General features: G+C 33.1%; 1 protein-coding gene across 1 annotated transcript in view; it reads right to left on the bottom strand.

The window, feature by feature from the left end:
- Window positions 1-24,778, bottom strand: part of spdi (sperm antigen with calponin homology and coiled-coil domains split discs) — a 280,173-nt gene that overhangs the window by 250,010 nt on the left and 5,385 nt on the right. The window contains exon 2 of the mRNA XM_089645531.1: window positions 11,661-11,936. The gene's annotated coding sequence lies outside the window, so the exon portion shown is untranslated. The remainder of the gene's footprint in view (window positions 1-11,660; window positions 11,937-24,778) is intronic.

The following is a 24,778-nucleotide window of genomic DNA, read 5'->3' on the forward strand; positions in this document are numbered from 1 at the left end:
TCATAATTAATGTTCTAATGAATTTAGACCATAACGCATATGTTTTCAAAGAAAACGGAGAAGGCGGGTACGTAGCAAGCATCGCGCCTCGTTTCCGAATCTCGACTGCCGATTGGCGATTAAGCGTCGACGTGGGTGGCTAGTTTCTTGCATAGGGTGGTCTGTAAATGATGGATATGTATTTTTTACTTTTATAGTTTATGAAAACTACTACGTACTACTAAACTAGGTACGGATGTTAAATATTTTGAAACAAATGTTGTATGTTGATATTTAATGTAGGTATTAAATTATTTTATTTCTACAATTATTCTTATTATTATTATGTATCTTTTCTCGGGAGATTTTTCAATGTGGATGAGTGTTTCAAGCTAATAATTATTGCTTATAAATAAATGTTACCCTTTGTGCTATGAAAAAAAATTCTTGTCTTAAACATTAGTTTACAAAAAAAAAAATAATTAATATCTTATTTCTGATTGTTTTTATTATAATTTCATTTAGAGTATCATCTAGCATCGTGCCGCAGTTAACCTGTAATCATAAATGATGCGTTTGCTTGAATAGGTATATATTGAGTTTATAGTTTTTCACTGATCCATTTATGTAGGTATGTTTTACATTTTTAACGGTGAATGGTTTTGTTTTGTAATGTTTTATCAAATAAAATTGTAAAAAATAAGGTATTTTTAATAACTTCAAATTGTTAAAAATAAGGTATTTTTAAAGTATTGAAATCCAATCTTGAAATAAATATTTTTTTATTGTAGCCTGAGAATTCCCCGTTTTTGATAAACAATATTTATGAGAGATCTGGAAACGGTATTTATAAACTCGTAATAGGATACATATGAGAAACCGGAGAATTTCTCTCTTTTTCTTAGTAATGACGGCCCCCATGGTCAAATGGTTGAGATTCTGGGTCGCGGGTTCAAAATCCCAGCAAGCGCAAATTAATTCAATAATTATGTGATATTTCATAAATAATTCATAAAATATAATGCATTTAATATAATATATTTTCCGCACGGCCAAGGATGGGAAATGCGTTCAGTATTGCCCTGAACAAAAACCACCATTTAGAATAGAAACGTCATCATACTAGGAGGCTATCTCTTTTATGGTGACCATTTATAGGGATTGATTAAATAAACTGAAAATTGCAAAATTATAATAGAAAATAGAAAAAGACATTCGTAATATAAAACATAATTTTAATATAATTTTAAAATATCTTACACACATAATATCGTAGTAAAATGAAGAAATTTACAAAAAGACAAAAAACACACCTCAAAATATTATATTTTTACAAAAATACACCTCAACATTTTGGAAACACATAAGGTAGGTACCTACTTTATAATAAATGAGTTTTATGAAACAAACATTAGATATTAGCAAAAATTATTACACATATAGTATAATGAACATACCTATTACTGGTAAACAAGACATGTCGATCATCCAGTTGATTAGTCAGACATCTCTAAATACAAAGTTTTGAGATAATGAGGAAAGCAATGTTCGAATGCTCGCCATAAACCAAATATTATTTACATGTGTCTGTATTTTATAAATTAAATATGCTATAAAAAAATAACACCGGGAAGTATAACGGTTCGGTACATTAGTACGACATTTTTAAATTTTCTACAAATAACCCAGAAAACATATATTTTGTTTGTTTTTTCATTTTACATATAACTGTATACTCAACTCAAATTCCGATTCTTCGGAGATGTCTGACTAATCAACTGGACGATCGTTATATTTACATATTATACACAAATCGCGTGATGAAAATCACAACTTGAAATGTAAGATATTTACTCTTTATCGTATTATTACAAAGAATTTTTTTTCTTGAGCAAGTGGAATGTAACATATACACACGGCACGAGTTCCCAAAATTGAAGATGAAATAAACGAAAATTATAACCTAGCTAGAAGACAATAACTTTTTAAATAAAAATTCACAATTTAGAAAAACACACACAACACGATGAAAGTTAAACCCAAACAACATGGAATAAAATCAGCATTATTAAATAGCGAATAATTCTGTCAGCTATTAATTTTGGTACATACATATCCCAAACTTTAATTTATTGGTAAATCGAATAAATATACTCCAGAATAAATTGTATGAAAAAATGAAATGCAAAGTGATTACCAAGAAATAATCTAATCTAAAATTGGGATCATATTTATAAAAGAAGACAAAACAAAAACAAGCTGACGTTAACAACACAATTTTTGCGTAATTTGATGGAAAAACATAAAATATAATGTTATAAGAAGGTACAGTAACTATTGGATATTATGTCCGGTTTTTGACAACATTTCACTTGTAAGATATTATAGCGTAATGACTCCTGGATATATACTTATTGCACAAGACTGCAAAAGTGAACTAGATGTTCTGGAAAACATTGTAAAATTGATATCAAGTTATCAATAAACAATCGCATAAATTAACAATTTCCAAATGACCACTATGCTTTGAGCAATTGAAACCTTTATACATAAATTTAAATGGAAAATGAGAAAAGTGCACCACGTCTAAAACAGTAGAGGGACTTCTTATAAAAAAGTGATAAACAGAGAAATGATTAAAAGCACAAAAGATATGGTCGAAAAATGTTTGTTTTCTTATAGAAAAATATGTTGTTCATTTACCAAATGTTAGTAAGTGACTACATGCACTATCATGAATGCTTTAATTATTTAAAATACACGTAATTTATTATTAAAAACTATAATATTAATATGAAATAAACAAAACGGATTTTTATGCAAAATATTTTCCAACGTGATCATTTTAAAAATGAAACAATTCGACTGAGAATACACCAAGATAACACAAACAACCAGTACACTAATTGAGTTTGTGTAATCAAATGAACGTGAACAAATTCTAAAATACTAGACAAACCTAAAATTGCAGATCATGGCACCATTAGTATAGTGATGACTTGAAAAGAAACAGCAAAAATACTAGAAAAAGTGAATAATAGAAGAAATTTCTAAAGGTCGGATATGCTTATTACAAAAATGACAGATTGTTTGTTAATTTTAAAGTTCTATGAAATTTCTATTCAAGTTCTGTTATGATATCAGTATAGGCCAGGTACTTCACAGAACTGAAATAATATCGGAACTTGAATAGAACTTTCGCAGAACCTGAAAATTAACATCAAAATTTGATGAATTGTTTAAAATCTGTCAAAAGATCCGTCCTAAGCAACTTTTATTATTTTAACAACATTCATTATTGGCATTGTCCTTGATAGTTTTACAGTTAGTACAAAAATTTTCTTGGACCCTGTGCAGAACACAAATAGATTTCCTGCAAGTATAACAACACAGCTTAGTTTTTCTATCAATGTTGCGCGGGCAAAGATAACACCGTCTTCGTATTGCCTTGGTAGGTAAAACTTGTACTTCATTTAATACAATATCGTCGCTTGTGCTCGGCATAACTTTTTCAAATAATTCGAAGCCGTATTGCTGCGCTTTGTGAAATTTTACACCGCTTTCTTTTCTACTTTTAATGTTGTTTTTCACTAAGTCCATGGCCAACTCCCTGATAAAGATTTTTCGTCTGCTTCGGTCATTTGAATGCCATTCTGGATATTTAGTGATCCAAATAACATAAGCATTCAAGGCAGCCATATCTAAAATCTCCATGAAAATACGAAATGGCCACCTTCTTGTCGACCTAACGCAGGAATATTCCCTTGTCATTTTGTCCCCGGTGTCTACAGCCCCCTTTGTTGAGTTGTAATGTAATATTATATCTGGCTTTTTTGACTCTGACGCTGATGAAATTTTGTCGTCGTGGAATTCGGTTGAAAGAAGAGCCACTGCACTCTTCTTTTTCGGCACATAAGAAACAATTGTAAGTGCATCGGTAAAACCAAAAAGGCTTGTATGTAATTCCCTTTGCGGAGAAGGTAAAAATTCTTTTGGAATTTCTCTTTTATTCGACCTCAATGTACCAGTCAGCGTCAAATTATTATCCAATAATTTATTGGCAAGAGGTATTGACGTGAAAAAGTTGTCTGTCGTAACACCTCTTCCAGAACCGTAATATGGTGCTACTAAGTCAGTTACGACTCGTAACCCCTGATTTACTTCTCGGGCATTGCCAATTTTGCCCGTGTATACTTGAGTATTTAAAATATAGGCTGTTTTGGCATCAGCTGCCACCCATATTTTAATTCCGTATCGTCCAGGTTTGCTTTTCATGTATACACGGAAAGGACATGATCCCCGGTACGTCGCCAAACGTTCGTCTACGGTGATGTGGGAATCCGGGGAGTAATTTCTAGTGCAAGCTGCGTTAAAATTTTCATAAATTGATTTTATCGCCTCCAGTTTTGTCCCACTTTGTGCGATTCTTTCGTGCCTAGTCACTCTATCATCAAATCGTAGAGTACTAAATAAGAATGCAAATCTATCTCTAGACATAGCTGCTGTATAAAAAAATTGCCTAAATAGATCATTCGTTGTCCACAACTCTTTCAACTGCATCTTTCTGCAACGGTTTCTCCCAGCAGCAAGCAATATGCCGATAAAGGATTTAATTTCATCCGTAGAAATTGATGCATCATCGGCTGTGCCCTTGTTTTCCCTCACACAAAAACGTTGGGTTTCAGTAACTATTTCTTTGAGAATATCGTCAGTAATAAACAATGAAAATGCGTCTCCAATAGATGAAATATTTTTGCTTTCATTTGTCAGGCCAGGACGAGAGTAAACAATATTGTGTTGCCTACTACGGGATTGTGTCGGAGGAACGGAACTCCACTTAAATCCAGATTTGGAAGTAAAAGATTTTTCTTCCGTTTCATCAGTAATCTTTTCGGCATCTTCGTCAGAGGTGTCGGATTCACTTTCAGAAGAACTTTCAAAAGAAACATGATCTTCAATGTCCGATGTGTTTTGAATGTTTTCAAATTCAAAATCACTGTTTGACTCATCACTACCAGAGTCTTTCTCTAATAACGCTCGCACCTGCTCAGCGTTTAAAAATTTTTTGGGCATTTTTTTAGAATTGTGTAAATTTAAAAAGTAAGTAGGTAAACTTGATATCGTAACTGAATCTGCAATCAGAGCCTGCAATCTGTAATCAGAAAAAAGTAATTATGTAGCATCAACCCACTTACTTTTCAATAATAACTAACTAAATATCTAATCATCACGTCGTTTCCCGCAGGGGTACCTAGGCAGAGAGGACAGACCGCCAAAAACTCGGTCTTGGTACACACTCTTTGCCTCATTCACATTCATATATCGTCTCATATATATATATATATATGAGACGATATATGAATATATATATACAGTCAAACTTGGTTATAGCGAGCACAAAAAACTAAATTTTCTCCTTAGAGCGATTACTCGTTTTATCCAAAATAGGTTTTCTAAAAGTCGTAAGTACCTACCTACCTGCCCCTACTATTAATATATGTGTAGTGTATTAGAAAACAACACTTTTATTCATAAAATTTATAATCAATGATTGTTTTTAATTTTTCGTTTTCCCGCTCCACAATTCCTTTCTCAAAACAATCAACACATTATAACTACCTTCACCTGGTTCGAGGCTTCCAAGAAAAATAACATTAAATTGCCAGTCGTAATATAATCAATAGCATGGGCATATTGTAATTTTACTCATTGCACTTACATCAGCCTTGCATTCTTTGCAGATTTCCACATTTCTCATACGATCAAATATGGTTTTACCACACATACTCCTCAGGGATCTCATATCAACAGCATTCAGTCTACTTTCATCATCATCATCTGCCAGTTCCATGCCTCACTGCCATACATCAGGGTAGGTACAAGCATTCCACTGTGGACTACTAGCTTCGCTTCTTTAGACAGCTTTTTGTTGGCGCCAACGGAATTCAGTCCTCCATTAATGGAGTTACCTGCATTTACCCATCTTTCAATATCTCTATCAGCCTTCCCATCTGAGATTGATATTCTCAAAATATCTCAAATCGAAAATTTATGCATCCAAAAAATAACCATGGGTGCCTTCCGTTGATTATGTGTTTACATTTTTATGTTTTTAATGATCTATCAAATAACGAAGATAAAATAAAATAAATAACAAAAACATCTTGAAATTATTATTTCACATAAAGAAAAGAATTAAATGATACCTTTTTGTTAATTATAATTAATGTAAGACTAAATTTAACGCTTCTTGAGGTGAATTTTCACAAAAACGGCGCTATTTAAATCATATGGTCATATTCTAATGCGTGAAAAACTAGTAGGTACTATTAGTACTACTAGTAGTACGATTATTCTATAAATTGTATGGTTTGAGCAATGGAATACATAATGTTTACATGAAAATAAATTTAGAATTAATATAATAATTTTTATCATAAAATAAAAGAATATGGGAACCAAATGAACATTTTGAGTAAAAGCGCAAAAACAAGCTGCAATAATATGCAGTTATAATAATAATACACCGAGAAATTTTGACACTGATACCATCAATAAAAGCAAACTATTAAAATGCAATATTTTAATATTGTGGAGAATAAATAATGTTTATGAATGTAAGTAAGTCCAAAGTCATGGTATTTGAAAGAGAGAGTATGAAAACAGTGTGCAATATAGTTGTGAATGATGAATACTTGGAGCAAGTGGATGAGTTTGTGTATTTGGGAAGTATGTTTACGAGAGATGGGAAGGCTGATAGGGATATTGAAAGAAGGGTGAATGCAGGTAACTCCATAAATGGTGGGTTAAATGCCGTAGGCGCCAACAAAAAGCTGTCCAAAGAAGCAAAGCTGGCAGTCCACAATGGAGTGCTGGTACCTACCCTGATGTATGGCAGTGAAGCATGGAACTGGCAGAGGAAGGATGAAAGTAGGCTGAATGCTGTAGAGATGAGATCCCTGAGGCGTACGTGTGGTAAAACCATGTATGATCGTGTGAGTAATGTGGATATCCGCAAAGAATGCAAGGCTGATGTGAGCGTAATGAGTAAAATTAAGAAAGGGACCCTCAGATGGTTTGGGCATGTAGAGCGAATGAATGAAGAAAGGAGCGTAAGGAGAATATATGACGCAAGTGTGAATGGTGTAAGAAGTAGGGGACGCCCGAGGAAGACATGGCACGATCAAGTGAATCAGATACTTGAGTCGGGTCATGTCAAGAGTCAGAAAAATAGAAGAGTATGTATGAGACGATGTATGAATGTGAATGAGGCAAAGAGTGTGTGCCAAGACCGAGTTGTTTGGCGGTCCGTCCTCTCTGCCTACCCCTGCGGGGAAACGGCGTGATGGTTAGTTAGTTAGTTAACACCCCTGAAACATATACTTTTATACGCCATTGCATAAGATAAATGTACTTACCAATCTGAAGACGCCCGTAGCACTGTGAAACTGGTCCGTTCCCAAAGAGAATTATTTAACACCAAAACACAAGTTAGCAATAACCGAAAACACTATTTATTCGCTGCAGTCTTCAATCATACTGTACTTTAAACTTTTGAGCAAGTTCTATCTTCCAAATTCCAACAAATTTAAAAAAATAATTGTCTCTTTCTGGTCTATTTGTATTTCATACGACAAACAGAGACAGATGCAATTTTAATTGTGTTCCTAAAATGTGTTGCTCATAGAATGTATAAGGACACCTGCGCCGGATGTTACCCAGACGAAATGGTCTGGGACCGCCAAGTGAATATCTTAGTATTTCAAAAGGACATATGAGAAGCGCTGTGTCACCGATTCGGATTAAGTCCTTTTCATTAATAACTAAGAAATTACTTACTATCCCTTAAAAATTGTCCAGTTACCGCCTCTCCCATTTCAATTCCGGTCAATCATTAGGTAAAGCAAAATGGTAAAGTGATAATAAGAATACTAGCGTGACTCAATTATAACGGTGTAGCCCTTTTTATTACAATGCAAAATTTATCTTTCGGCTACCGGCTTCGGCAGGATCTTCGTCCAGTTCGTGGAAACGTTTATAAAGTCCCGCCCCGTAAAAAATATTCTATCAGATTTAGATGTAATTTATTTAATATCTTAAAAAGTAGTAATGCGATATAAATTTTTTAAATGCAGATCGATAGCTGAATAGTTTTTCTAAGATTACCTAAATTATTTGTTATATGGTGTAAAAAACCATCTAGATACAGCTTAAAACTCTAGTTAGTGTAGAATTATAACCCCGGTCCGGGGTGGAAGTGTTAATCTTACTCATCACGCGTATTTTGCCTTGCAAACTTTGCGGATCTCCAGATTCTTCACACGATCATACATGATTTTACGACACATACGCCTTTATAAACTGGTTACTGCGGTTTAAAACCAACGAATCTACTTATATTTCATCGTTTATCCCATATTTATAGGATTTTTTAAGTTATCATAAGAAAGCCTTCGATTGAAATTTTCAATAGTTAATCATTTATTATTTATTTATTATTCTCAATAGATCAAAAATCTACAAAATAACAGATATGTTTTTTTGCATCATGCAATTCACCCTAAAAAGGAATGCTTTGTGGAATATACCATTGACACTATTAAAAACTTCGTAATCCTCTAATAGATCGAACTAAAATGACATAAAAATAAGCAAACCTCTAATAGATCGAACCAAAATGACATAAAAATACGCAGTCCTCTAATAGATCGAACCAAAATGACATAAAAATACGCAGTCCTCTAATAGATCGAACCAAAATGACATAAAAATACGCAGTCCTCTAATAGATCGAACCAAAATGACATAAAAATACGCAGTCCTCTAATAGATCGAACCAAAATGACATAAAAATACGCAGTCCTCTAATAGATCGAACCAAAATGACATAAAAATACGCAGTCCTCTAATAGATCGAACCAAAATGACATAAAAATACGCAGTCCTCTAATAGATTGAACCAAAATGACACAATCCCAAAAATCCTTCCTTGTTATAAAGCCACATTCAGAAAAAGAAAGTACCTTTCTATATTTATTTTGCAAAAAAACTCCATAACGTGTTATAGTAAAGCGCACTTGAAGTGAAATATCACTAAACTGCGTTATATAAATATCACTAAACTGCGCTATATAAATGCTATGTTGTTATTATTCCCCTAGATATAAAACTAAAATAAAGTTTAGGCGTCTTTTTTGAGAAGTGGAGAGGTTACTTACAACTGTAAAACAATACGCACACGACATTTTTTTGGCAATTCCGGGTGCCACTAAAAAAGTTACAAAAGTGAATTACAAAATGAAGTCATCCGGTTAGTATAGCCTCGGGAACCCCAAAATGGATGACAATTTCTCAATTACATCGAGATTCGGAAGTTCAATCAATATATCAGGAGGTAGGACCGTTTTAAGTTTGTTATAGTACTGCGCACTTGAAGTGAAATATCACTAAACTGAGCTATATAAATGTTACTTTATTATTATTACTAACATCCTTCCAATAGAACTAAAATAAAATTTTAGTGAGTAGAAATGAAGAATTAAAATCAGTCTGGAAAGAGGTCGATGAAAAAACAAAACAAACAACACTAAAAACGACATAGAATTCAATTAAATTGAAATAAAGAAGACAAACATTCCCGGGTTACGAATAACCAGACAATACTTGAAAATCTCCTACTACCACCACAGTAAGCGGAAAAAGTTGCTTGTGTTGTGATGAAGGACTTAGCCACTCGAGGAATTGAACACACTACGCCTGGGTGGGACACAAACGCGATGTCAACTCAGACACCGAGCGGTCTGTTATTAACTTATCTTATTAGAATACATACTGAACGAAAAAATCAGTAAGTGGCTCATTTGACACAGTGAATTATTACAGCGGTAATGGGAATTTGATTGTTTTAGTAATGATTCTGACTAATGTTTATAATGAGGAATTGTTTCTCTTAGAAAAAATATAGAAATGAAGCAAAAAATACCCTTGGGATAAAAATGTTCGTAATATTACATATTAAATAATTATCTTGTTTCAGAGATAAAAAAGGAACAAATATACTTTCAAAATAGGCAGACTAAACAAATTAGTTCTAACAACGACATATTATTGAAACCTGTACACACTTTTTTATTTACTTTACTATCGGATTCGCTAGAGATTTCTACATTACTAGGTGACTCTTACCCGGCGTTGCTAGGGGTTATCCTTAGGATATAGACATATTATACCATAACTGATTTTTTTTGTAGGAAATTTTAAGATATACAATTCTATCGTAAATAAAGTCGAAAATGTAAACAACTAAGAATTTGTAAGGTTTTTAAAGTTTTTTTTTAACATAGCACTCTTTTTAGGGTGAATTGCCTAATACAAAAAAAAAAAGTTTTTTTATCAAAATTCTCTAGTCTTTCAAAAGAAATATTAACTCAACTTTTGCCACAAATTTTCTAATAAATGTAATAGGTCCCACCCAAGCTTAGTATGTTCAATTCCTCGGGTAGCTAAGTCCTCCATCACAACACAAGCAACATTTTCAGATTACTGTGGAGGTAGTAGGAGATTTTCAAATATTGTCAGGTTATTCGTAACCTGGAAATGTTTGCCTTTGTTTAAAAAAAAATAATAGTAAAATAAAATAGTAATGGAGGGAAAAATAGCAAATTGCCAGTGTTTTTACTATGGTCTCCTCTGCTTGCAAAGTCGTTAACTTTTTATAAAAGTATGTTTATCTGAAGTGATCTGCGAGGTAAGTTTGTTTTTCTGTTTCTGTATCTGTTTATAAATAATAGGTACGTTTTTAGGTTTCTGAATCTGTTTATAAATAACAAGTATGTTTTTCTGTTTCTGTATCTGTTTAAAAATAATTAGTATGTTTTTCCGTTTCTGTATCTGTTTATAAATAATAAGTATGTTTTTCTGTTTCTGTATCTGTTTATAAATAATAAGTATCTTTTTTTGAATCTGTATCTTTTTATAAATGTTAAGTATGTTTCCCTGAATCTGTTTGTAAATAATAAAATTAGATAGAGCCTAGAAACTCTTTATAATAAATTGTAGAGTTCCCTTGAGATTATTTTCCACAGAAACGGGGTAATATAAATAATCAAATTATTATTATTATTAAAACAATAAGTGGGGAAACTTTAAAGGGTGATAAATAACCATTATTTTACGACATTTTACCCGGAAATCACTTAATGAAAGAATTATCTTTTCTAAACCATTCAAACGGCCAACAACTTGGCCAAACTGAGACGGAAAGTGCAAACATTGACAGACAGACGAAATGAAAAACGGTAGAGTGAAAACATTCAGTCAAAAAGGCACAAATAATATTAATCCATATAATTCAAACAATTGCGATTAAATTTCATGGTATAAACCAAAGAATAATACAAACAATGCCATATATTTTCGTAGAAAACTGTGTTTCACCATGATTACGAAATTCAAATGGGTTGGCGATATGCAATTCCAGACAAGTGAGACAGACCGCGTGCTGAATGGTCTAGAACCAACAGGTAAGTGGCATATTTAGTGGCACATTTGTTTCCATTCAAATTTATATGAAAGGCACTTCTAGTATTCTTCTTTACTCTATGGAATTAAACTTTATTATTATTTTTTGTCATGATTAAAAAAAACTAATTTGTAATAATGTAATTTAAGATAAAACTTACCCATTATGAAGAGATTAGATTCAGTAGTTCAGAAAATGATATCCAACAACGTTGAGCACAAAACCACAAACTATGTATATTAAAGATTTTCCAATAACCCAACAATTTCCACCACTTAGAATTCACTTCACTATAGCAACAAATCACTGTTTAACTTTCTCCAATAATAATGATCGACTATTAAAGATTTTCTACTTCACTTAAAATAATAGACAGCACGCAACGTTTCCACAATTCCTCCAACGATTATGGATTCTCGGCAATTCGAAGCACCAACTGCAAAAAAGAAAAGTATTTATTTAACCCTCGATCACTCGCGCGGTTTTTAGCCTCGTGAGCACTCGCGGGGTGTTGTGGCCACCCCACATACTCAAAGTAATTGTTTATACACATAGTATCAGTGAATGGAATTATACCAGCATTTTATTATTTAGTGTTGTATGACGTATGTAAATAAAAAACGTTAATTTTATAAATCAAATTTATTACTGTTCTACAAAACATTATAATTATCAGCCTTTTTAGTCATAATATTGAGATCTTACCTCAAAGAACCAAAAAAACCAACTTCTTAGTTTTTAACACAAACTTTCTCATTCAAAATCATAAATATAAGAGTTAAATAATAAAATAAAATTTCTTATTATTTATAAAGAGTATAACACGAGCACTCGCGGGGTGTCGTGACCACCCCACGCAAACTTTGACACGTCCTCACATTGCGAGCGCTCGCGCTACACTCCCCTCCCTCCCCGAGTCGACGGGTTTAAAGGTAATTTGAAGGTACTGAGACGCGCGTACTCGTAACTAAACAAATTATTATTCATTTTTACGTTAAAAAATGCGTGGGGTGCTGACAGCACCCCGCGCGAGGGTTTGAGGGTTAAGACTAGCTGACGTATAGCCGGCGTTGCTCGGAGATATGAATGGTTTGGAGTAAAGTTGATTAAAGGTTTGACTTGATCATGCCATGCGTCCCGACTTATTCTACCAATTTCTTCCACATCAAACATTCTTCATAAACCTCTTTCTTCCTTCATCATATACGCCTCATTTTACCACTTTATTCGATTCGTGTCTTCCTCGGGCTTCCCCGACTATTTGTACCATTAACTGCTGTATACCACATTGTTACATTCCAGTGCAGAGAGCGTAAAGTTACTTCATTCGCTACTTTATACCACAATGTTACTGTTAAAAAAACTACGTTACATTGACTTTAAGGCGATGCACTACGTCGTGCAATATTTTAAATTGAGCCGCTATCAATAAGAACCCTTACGTAGATGGCGATAAGGTTTAAATTCCCGCTTAACACCATCCTGTTTTGATTTTTCAAGAAAAAAAACATGGCCAAAAAGTGCCTTTTATTTTATTTTGTGGATGTTCAGGCATAAATATTTAATTGTTTCCGATCATTTTATAAATAACTTAATTTGCCACATTATACAATAAAATCATAACCGATAATGTTGCTAGCTAGTTGATAATATAAAAGAGTGCGATTTATGAATGAATAGGCAAAATAAATTCTCACGCGAATCAAGCTGCGTCATACAATGGCTTACGAAAAAACTCTCGTTACATTTTTGAGAAATAAAATGTCAAATTTTGAAGTTGACTGTACGTCGTTCTAGAAAGAATAACAACATACTGAATTGACCCTTGATTTAGTGATGAACTCTAAATAAAAACATGACACGGGTAAGCTTATAAATTGGCACTAAACCGAGCCGGAAAACAATTCGTATGCGTTTTAAACGACATGTTAATGAGGCAATTGCACATAGCGTGCATATTAATGAATTAAACTAACTGTGTTTCGGACACTCCTAATTTTAAGCTGAATGCCTGCGTTGCGTCATGTATCGTATGAGAATGCTATAATATGGGATAGGCCTCTGTATGGTATTTGCTACTGTGTTTTGTCTCTATTCTCGTTATGTACTCCTGGTAATGAATTCCTAACCGAGCCCAATTTTAGTTGACATTATTATGTCAAACTGGGATAATGAACTCTGAAAATTGGCATCTACGACTGGATAATAGAAATACAGAATATAATATACAGAATATAATATAGATTTATAGGCCCTGTTAGAAGTTCTACCGAGCCGAACCCTCTGATATGAAAATATCTGGAGACGGTGAATTTTTTTTTCCCATTTGATATCTGGTGATTTGACGTGTTGTTGTTCTTGTATTGTTTTGTATATTTTTTACTTATATAATGCACTTACATAGTGTTGATTGACTAGCTGATCATTTGTGGAAAAGTGAGTGGAAGGGTTAAGTTTTTGCTTTGGGGAAGACTTAACCCGGACAACTAAATCGGAAGTTTAAAAAATAGAATATAATAGATAAATAGATATTCAGGATAATCTCAAAGAGGTTAATGGATTACGCAATAAGTTAAAAGGGTTTTATTTAACTCCATATTGCTCGCCATACAATCCCATACAGACCTGTCACACCAAAAAAGATGATGTGTTATAATTTATAATGCTGTAGGCAGGAGAGGGGGTCAGAACCGGCTGTCATCTGCTAAAGTGACAGATCCCATACAAAGAAATTATATTTCGTAATTTTTTTTTTTTAAATACAGCACAAAATTTTAAGACATATTTTTTTGCATTAGCCCAGAGACTATGTCATCTTTGGGGATGCTGTGTAGAGGGACTTTTTAGAGAAATGAAGGAGAGTAAGTTCTGGGAAGGAAAAGGTATGAGGGATGGGTAGGAATCTAGAGGTCAGTGTGTTCGGGAGTAACGGAATTATGAATCCATACCTCCCGGTCGAGAGAGTCCAGCTGGAAAGGGGAAAGGTCTCCTCAAACCGGCCTCTCACGATCCGGCCCGCCACGCAGCTGGTGGGCAGGCGCATACGCCGCATTTTTCATAATTTCACATACATATGTTAATTTGAAACATATTACTATGTTTATACTGTTTGTTTAGTAATAATTTTTTCATAAAAATGATTTATTCTGCATATTTGAAACTTGTAATAACGGAAGTAGAAGAATTAAAATATTAAACATTCTACATATTCACAATTACCTCTATGGTACAAGATATGCGATCCATTGTTTGTATATTTTAGTAAGAAGCAGAACAGAGTATCATTTTCCCATCACTCTAACATAAATAGCCGTAATAAGCTATACATTACAGGTTGGTCGATAAATCTACGGTTGCGTGACGGACACGATGGTGTCGATACGTTGAATGATTCTCCCCACGGTATCGAGTGATGATCCTAGATTCTAGATTGGACCAAAAGTGGTAGGATTGATGGTGATGAGACCTCCTTCACATGCTTATCTAGGACAGTGCAGTGGTGAGTTATCACCTGTTGGGTAATAATCTGGATTGTTAGGGCTTCATCCCGCGACATGCATGTCATTTAGGAATAGGAATACCGGTGATAGCTTTGTTGTAATTGCCAGTGTAGCCCAAGACGAACCTCTACTCTTTAAAAAGAAAGTTGACTTTAGTAATAATACGTTGTCCTTTGTGCTATGCATAAAAAAACATTGTCTCTTAAACAGTAGTTTATCGTTAAAAATAATAAAAATGAAATATTGTTAATTTAGTAAAAATCTGGTAAAATATTCGTTTTCCTGTTAAAAACGGGACTGGAGGTCTATAACGAATGATTTCACAAATTTCATAATAAACTATCAGTAAATCACAAATATGTTATGAGGAAGTCGAAAAAAGTTTTCTTCAAATTAATAATAATTCGCATCTCGTACCTATTCGGACAAGGTCACCTGCGTTAAACACATGTTCAAACATATTCTGAATGACTAATATTTTATTATGAAATGGTCATGGAGTCACGTTTTTAACAGTATCTTGATAAAAAAAGCCGTTATCATTTTTCTCCGGGAGTAAAGTTGAGAATCGTCCTAAAATAAAGAATCCCTTTTGACAAGCTATAATATTTTAATTTTGAATTCAATTGGATTGCCAAAAAAGTGATAACTTGCTACGAAAACATACTGTCTAAACCAGGGCTTCCCTAACTGTGAGTCGCGACGCCCCGGGGCGCCGCGGGATCATCCCAGGGGCGTCGTGAGGCAATCTTTATAGCGAGAATATCGTTCCATCAGCACTGCAGCGTTAAGGGTTTTATTACCGTTTGCGACATCATACTTGTGTGAGACAGGTTTCTCTGCAGTTGCAGTAATTAAGAATAAGTACAGATCAAAAATAAATTTAGAGGCAGAGACGAGAGTGGCGATTTTGAAACTTCAACCTCCTTTTGAGAAACTATGCTCAGAAAATTTTAAGAACATCCTTCTCATTAATACCAAAGAAAAAAATTGCTTTTTTATCTTTTTTGTTTGCTTCCATTTTTGTTTTTATGTTGTTTTCTTTATTTTCTAATAAAAAATTTAGATAATATTTGGAGTTTTTCTGACAAATTGTTATTAGGTAACGTACCCATACTACGTGACCCGTTCAGGGGGGGGGCTTCAAAATACTACGCTTTGTACAAATGAGCGGCGGGGGGCTTAGATTTTTAGTCACTGGGGGGGGGGCGTCGCAAAAAATATGGCAACTTCCCAAGGGCGTCACAGTTGAAAAAAGTTTGGGAAGCCCTGGTCTAAACGTTAGAAATAAAATAATAGTACCTAACAATAAAATGTTGTAAAAAATAATGATTGTGTTCCCAATTTTTTCGATTGTCGACAAGATAATGGCTAGATTGTTGTTTCAGTAAATACATTGACACACAAAGATTACAATCGCCGGAAATTATTTTCACCAGTCGATACGATCTCGAAACTTAACTAAACAGGAAACCATCGTGAAAAATTGATGGAGTTATCTAATTCGATGCCAAATTTTACATGAAGTGAGCATTTATCCATTCAATATGCCCGTATACCGAATAGGAAGTATTTTGTGTGGAAATGCACTAAGAAATTGAACAATACTAAATCATGATTACTTAAGGCGAAGCTTAATGCTAAATCACTATTTTGATTAATCTTTTTAACATACATTATGAAAACCAAAAAATATACTTAAATTGAAGGTTTTCCTATCGCTTCGCTTGAGTAGAATACAAATAAAATAAAAATTACTCAATAAAAAATATAAATGCAAACTACTACTAATTTATTTTTAAATAGAAATGTATGAACGCGTAAAGGAAACAACTTTAAAAAATACAGTATTATAGCTAAGATTATCTGAGACAGATTCACTTGATTAACTTTTTTGCTTTCTTATAAAATTATTTACAAAATAAATCAAAACTAGTTTTGTGCTTGAAATCGAACGTTTCTAGACTCCGTTTGTCAAGCGATTTTAATGCCTATTACCTACAATATAAGGCATACCAAGAATATACCCTTTTTTGGCTTGTAGCTTCCTCTTAATATTTAAATTTCTATTTGAAAACAAAGTTTCGTCTTTCATATAATATACAGGGTGTCTCGTAAGCTAAACATTGAAAAATTTAAGAATTGGACCACCACATATTAAATATCCTTTTTTATTGTAAAAATATTGACCAACTCCTAATTAAAGAGTGACCAATGAGATATAATTTGAGATTTTCACCTTCCACTTTAGCCAATGTTTCGGACAGCATTACAGTGGCCATCATGCCTCATCTGCCCTGATGATGTATAATACATAACCTCACACTTCATCACAAGATTTACATATCTGCCTTGATGATGGACACTGTAATGCTGTCCAAAACGTTCGGTAAAGAAGGAGGTAGTAATACCCCAAAAATAAATCACTTTATTAGTGCCCAATGAATTATTCCTTGAAGAAGTTTTTTTAGTAATTTATTTATTTAACGCCCAGAGGGCTTTTACGTGTAGGTGGTACAATTTTGAAATATGAGAAAGAAATAGTAAAAATAAAATTACATTAAAAAATAATACATGCAAGAAACAATAATAAAAAGAACAACAACATAAATTTAAAAATACAGCGATTTGACTGGTTTACAAAAATATACTTCCATTTAGGAATAGTGTTGAAATAAATCTTTTACGTGATCCACAAAATTCGCAAAGTTAATATTAAATATATCGACATCACCTAAGTATTGGTTTCCCATAGTGTGAAACCGTTGTATTGGGGAGTTCGCAATGTTATTGCGCTTATGTGTGTTGCAGTGGAATAGTGTATTTTGTCGTGTTGTTATTGTATGTATTCGTAAGTTTGTGAGTTGCAGAAGTTCGCAAGTTATGGTTCATCTTTCTGTAGTACAGGGTTTTCCAATAAGAGGTGTTATTTTCAATAGCCCGCTATTTCGGTAGATGTTACTTTTGAAGCTGTCATTTTTTGACATTTGACAAGTAGAAACTACGCCATTAATAAAAATGGAACGATACACGCTTCAACAACCCATTGAAATTATTAAAATTCACTTGAGTGAATCAAATGCAAATCATCTTTGAGTGATGAGGCCCATTTCCAACTCGGTGGCTTCTTCAACAAAGAAAAATTGTCGCATCTGGGGCTCGGAAAACCCAAGAGTTATTGTTGAAAAGCCTCTTATCCTCAACGTGTGACTGTTTGGTGCGAAAATGAGGCTGGAGCAACAGTTACGGTGAATGTATCGCTCATTGATTTTTTATGGTCGGAATTGGATGGTATTGATCTGGACAACGTCTACTTTCAACAAGACGGCGCTACGTGCCACACGAGCAACGAAACCATTGATCTTTTACGATTGAATATCAAAATAACACCTCTTATTGGAAAACCCTGTACATATTTTTTTATATCGGTATAATTCGAATTTTTAAAGAAACAAAAGAAAAATGAGAATTTATTTTTGTAATATTTAATATTGCGTTATCAACATCGGTCTGGATATCAATAGTTAGACTATGCTCGGGAAATTGGCATAAAATCATCGGTAGTTAGCCTATCGATTCGTTATTGTTAAGTTATCAATTTCAATGTGCTAGACCCTTGATATACGTACATCAAGCATTTCAATGGAGCAATATATATTTTTTAATTGTTATTACGAAACCACCTTTCATTCTAGTAAACTCCACGCTAGTGAAATGATGATTTAAACTAAAATTTTATTATGGTAATAAACATGATTCAATTTGTTTGAAATAGCACTATTCATTCATTACAATGGGAACTTTCCAACCACTAATTTACAGAATTAAATTGAAGTAAATTTGTTTTCGAACGGTTTTGAATTTGTTCACCGTAATGTGAAAATTGCATGTGAATGAATTGGCACTTAAATAACATAAAATCATGTAGCATTATTATTTATAAACGGTAAAAAGTTCAACACAATGAATTGTTGGAATGTTGTATTATTTCATGATTAGTTATTGAAACGAAACGATATACAGCTCTTACTTAGTTTACTAAACAAAATAATTAAACATTTCAATTTTATACGTTTATTTTCCGCCTGAATAAAGTTTGAAATAAACATCGTCATTGAGAGAGTTACGTGTTTTTGAACAAATTGTAAAATTCCTAAAAAAAAATTACATAAAATGTACGATTTCTAATTATGAATATACTTATAAATCTTATGATTTCTGGGGAATTCTTGTTTTTTGATTTATTAAATAATAGAAAATTAGAAACATACTTTTTGGACGCGATGTTTACGTTATTACTACTATGGAATTATGTATAATATTTGTCCAAAGAAACGACACTATCTCAATGACAATTATTTTTTAAACTTTCTTCAGGCAGTTACCTAAGTACCATATATTCGAAAAAAATGCGAATAAGAAAGTACAAATAAATATTACAATTCCATATTTGAAGAAATTTTATTTACCGAGGCCAGCATCTTGTAACGGAAACGGAACGTACAAACAAACGTAATGCAAAACAGTCGAGTTAAAACATGACTTCACTATGCTCAGTCAACACTTTTTTTTATTTTTTTACTGTAAAAACCGTATTATATCGGCTCTCTCAAGATGCTGCTAGTTTTTTTTAAAATTTATTTCAAATTTACGTAATATTGTGTTGATATTTTTGTTGTATTTTTGATTATGTTATAAACTGTGCCTGCTTAAGAGCACAGGAGTTCATAGTGAGATAGGCACAGCACATCAACAATGTAAATGTAATTAATAATCATTTCTTCACCACCTAAGATTCTTGCTGCCGAGTCTCACCTGTCACCTGTCCCTGTTCTTCTTATTTTTTTGATATTTATATTTTTTGTAATACCTGCATCAACTGTAAAGAGCCCCTGAGGTGATATCTCACAAAAGCGGCGCTATACAAATTGTCCAATAAATTAATTAATAAATTGATAAAATTTTATATTTATAAAGAAATCAAATATTTCGACATCAGAACAACTTTTCCTTTGTGGAGTTTGTTTGTAAAGCTGAAATTAATGGTTTTGTATCAGATCTTCGTATATTTCGCAGATTGTTTGAACTCTGCATCTACTTAAAACAATATGAATATAATAGAAATAGAAAGGGAGGTAGGTCCGCAATGTATCCAGCTACCACTGAATTATTTTCTCAGGAGAAATTGCGTGACAAACTGCACTAAACTGTGCCGCTGTCGATTGACGTATAATGAAAGTCGTCAAGTCCCTTTTCTATTCTGCATTCTCGTCAAATTGTCTGCGGTCTGCGGTCTCCTATTATAATGCTGCACTCTGAGATAACCAGCATTTAACCTTTCATCCTGCCGCTAATTCAAAGACAAAATGTAATCACCACTGATAATTAATAATTCACTATAGCTATTATTGCTTCTAGCACAAGCCGTGCTGTAGAAAATGAGCAGTTAAAGAGACCTGTTTTCGGACTTTTGCACTGGGTTAGTATCAGAGATGTGCTTTATTTCAAATAAATCCATTTCAAATGGAAATTTTCCATTTTAAATGCTTTTTTGCAACATTCTTCCTACTATCTCCACTCATTTTTTTTTCATAAGCCCCAGTCGGTCCTCAACCTCGCTATGAGAGATAATTTACATTTGTCAAGTTGCTCCCTGGTAGGAGCCCTGGCAATTAAGTGATACCATTACAAAAAATACTGATTCATATACTGAACATGGGGCCATGACGCTGTAATATTAAATGTTAGATAGCAGTTTCTATGTTTTTTTCGTTGGCAACATTAGTCCCGGGCAAATTTTTTGTGGTTTCATAATCTGTAGTCGTGGTGTTTTTGGATTTACCATCTTGTAATATGTTTGTTCTACATTGATGTCCATTATTAAATGACAAAATTGTTTAAAAATTCTATAATTATTTTAATTGTTTGACCTGAGAAACCATTTTGCATTTTCAATGCATTTTGAAAATAGGTATTTTGCATTTTGGATTTGAAATGCTTTTCTAAAAACCATTTTGCATTTTCAAATGGAAAAGTTTTGACCCATTTCCATTTTGCATTTCAAATGGTTTTGGGTACCCATTTTTCACATCTCTGGTTAGTATTAGAGCTAGTATCCCGGACCTTTGTCAGCACCGTAATTCCGATGTTGCGCTTGTCTTAATAATGGATTTTTGTTGGTTTCATGACCTTGTTTCAAGCGGTGACAAAAATGACAATTCAACACACCTACAAAATGTGATATAAAGTCATGAAAAACAAAAACTAGGTTAAATAGGTTACATAGGTTAAGTTAGGTTAGTTATTATTACAAAAATGTTAAGTTGTATATAAAAGTATTCCCAATAAGTTCGTAAGAACTTATTTAGGGAATGACATCTCAAAACAAGAAGAAAGCATTATATCATTATGCAGAAACAGCACCCAGAAGAACATTAATGAGGGATTTTTTATCAATTTTTTATTATATATTAACACCGCACTAACCACAGGGCCTATGTCATCTTTGGGGATGCTGTGTGGAGGGTCTTTTTAAGGAAAGTTATGAAAGGAAGTTCTGAGAGGGAAAAAGGTATAAGGGATAGGTAGGAATCCAGGGATCAGTGTGTCCAAAGTGACGGATGAATTATCTACCCCTTCCGCTGCGACGCAAGGCAGTGGGTCAAGAGAGAGACCAGGTGGAGAGGTCAAAGGGTCTCCCCATTGTATTGAAACTAATTGGTGTAAATAAAGAGTTCCTTTTATTACAGGCAGATAGCACTCAATAACAACTTCGTTTATATTAATATGGCAATTAGTTTGTATATGTGAAATATCACGGGAAAATGTTATTTCACTGTAAATTGCACATTACTCATCGCTCGATGTATCTCGAAGTCTACACTGATCAAAATAGGCAATTTTCGTAAAATATTGGCGAGAAGATTGTGTAAATTTAATGTCAAATTTGACGGCAGATGTGTCACTGGAATCCGGCACTATTAAGCGGTGGAATTAGCACTTAGCTAGGATTCACGTACTTAGCGAGCCCAAAGAGCAACTGATAAGCCGGCCCATAGTATTTTAGAAATGTATGCAGTTTACATAGTTTATATTTTTTAAGCTTCGCCGAGCTTGAACCCCCGACCTTTGGACCCAGAGCTAAGCCAATCAACACGTCCCACGACACGCGTAAATACTTGATACATTTACCGGTTTTTGTTTGTTTTCCACGTGAATTGAGAAGAATTAATTTAAATGTAGTTTTCAGAAACATTATTTTTGTACAGCGCCCTTGATAGATATTTCAGCATCGCACTAGTAAAATAGGTACCACCATTCATAATCTAAAGATTGATTTAAATGGTTCCATGATAACCCCACAAAATGACAATTCAACACACGTTTAAAATGTGATAAAAAGACATTAAAAGTGATGAAACAAAAACTAGGTTAAACAGTTACGTTAAGTTAAGAAAATCGTAAAGTATGCTCCGAAAATCATTATAAAAACACATCTGGTTCGGCTGGTTGTCACTTTCTTACAACCTTCACCTTTCTCATATTATTCCCCTCTCTTCTTCCTCCAGCCTAAAAACGTACCCCAAATTATGAGAGTTATCATAGACTTTATATTTATTCGGTTCCATGATAACTCAACACAGTGACAATTCAACACACTTTTAAAAAGTGTTATAAAGTCATTAGAAACGATATTTTTTTTTAACCTAACCTACTTAACCCAGTTAATAAAGTTTTTGTTTCATCACTTTCCATGACTTTACATAACTTTTTAAAGATGTGATGAATTATCATTGTGATGATTTATCCGGTTACCATTTATTCACAGACTATTGCGCGGTGATCACATTTTTTTTAAAAGCCATAATAAGCGCAATTAAAAATAAAGAATATTTATTTTTTATTATCATTATGGGTTCATTAAACTTTACTTTTAAAAAAACAGACCATAAATTCCGAATCATTTTTAAGACGTATTTTATCTATAAAATCTACATAATAATGGGATAGTAATTCTATTATTAGTGGTGTTCATTAGTTATTTTTTACGTGTGTGAACATGAACTTGAACACGGACACAGCTGGATATAATAAATAATAAGCCCGCTGATAATTTGGCCGGAGTTCACAGACATGGACACGAACATTTTTGAACCCGGATTTTTTTCAAATCAATCAACTCTTGCTGTGCGAGCTTTTATTGTAATTTATTATTAATTAGTGGTGTTTTATAATTATTACAAGGTTTTCTTATTATGTTGTTGAAATCAAAACATCGTGTAAATAAAATCTCATGTTTCATTAAATTTGAACTACTAAAAGTACTATTCGAATTCGTACGAAATTTCTAAACTTTTTTTTTAAAACTTTTTAAATTTTCTGTCTGGAATTATTTCTAGGGAACGCACAACTCTTTCAACCCGCAGTCAATTTCATCATAACTGTGAATAGGGTTAAGCAAAACCCGCACCTTTTTCAAATCCCGCGGGATTGCGGGATATTATTTAGAAATTGATATGTATAGGAAATAGATTTTTATTAATGGGCATTAAATTGAAATAATGCTTGATGTGGTGTTGTAATTTGCTTGTAGTTTCGATACCGACCATCAGATGTCGGTAGAGTGAGTTCCATGATAACTCCTCAAAATGACAATTCGTGACAGTGATAAAAAACTAGGTTAAATAGTTACATATGTATATATATTATATTTAACATAGTTTTTGTTTCATCACTTTTCATAACTTTGTAGCACTTTTTATAAGTGTTTGAATTGCCATTTTGATGAGATACCCGGTCACCAGTATAAAGTGTACAAAATATAAGTATAAAAGGGAAGATTTTTTTATTAATAATGTCGTATAAATTATTAGTAATATTATAAATTATTAACCTGTAACATATTGATAATGATATGACAATAACAATCCCAAATAGAATTATTTGTCAATGATGCCAATCAGTACACACGGAATTTGCGATTGTAAACCCTAACTAAATTATAGTTTTTCCTATATATATTTGCTAAAACGGCGCTAAAGACATTATCCAACTATTATTATTATTATTTGTATGACTATTTAAATTGTTTTGTAGAGGGGGCTAAAATCTCTAGTAAAAACATATGCAAGAATGACGTCATGCTTCGAATTTCTAGGTCAAAGCAAGAATCATTTGTCAGCTTTCAATATAATATCCATCATGAGCCATGAAACTTTGAAATATCCATTGGCTGTTGAGATAGTTAAATAACAAACCATGTGGTTTACTTCGGTAAGAAAAAAGGGTTTCAGAAAAGCGCGTTGAAATCACGAACAAAGCACGAAAAAATCAACCGGTAAAAATACAACGTTTTTATTATTATACATCTACTTTAAAACTTCTTTTAAAACACAGAAACTGGAGTCAACAACTCTGCCAACATCGACCGACATTTATTTGGTGCATTAACTTTTGTAATGTCATCCGATTTAGTGTATGTGCGTGATTGTCACAAAAAATCAATAGAATGCATTGTCATCGACAACGAGTGTATCTGCCGATTTTCAGCTCGATCGGAAGTCGGGAAGTGAATTAATTTCTACTTGTAAAATTTGCAATCATTCACGAAAACAAAAGTGAAATTCAATAGTATTTAATAAAAAAAAGTATTTACAGAAAAGCGTAATGAAATCACAAAGCCAGAAAAAACTGATATAATATCGTATGAAATACGCTCAACAAGTAAAAGAAGTTGCTTCATGTTTAATAGACGGAGGCCAATCGATAGCACAAAACC

The sequence above is a fragment of the Hesperophylax consimilis genome, chromosome 22, assembly GCF_061612785.1.
Source record: "Hesperophylax consimilis isolate HC1 chromosome 22, BYU_Hcon_1.0, whole genome shotgun sequence".
Taxonomy (NCBI): domain Eukaryota; kingdom Metazoa; phylum Arthropoda; class Insecta; order Trichoptera; family Limnephilidae; genus Hesperophylax; species Hesperophylax consimilis.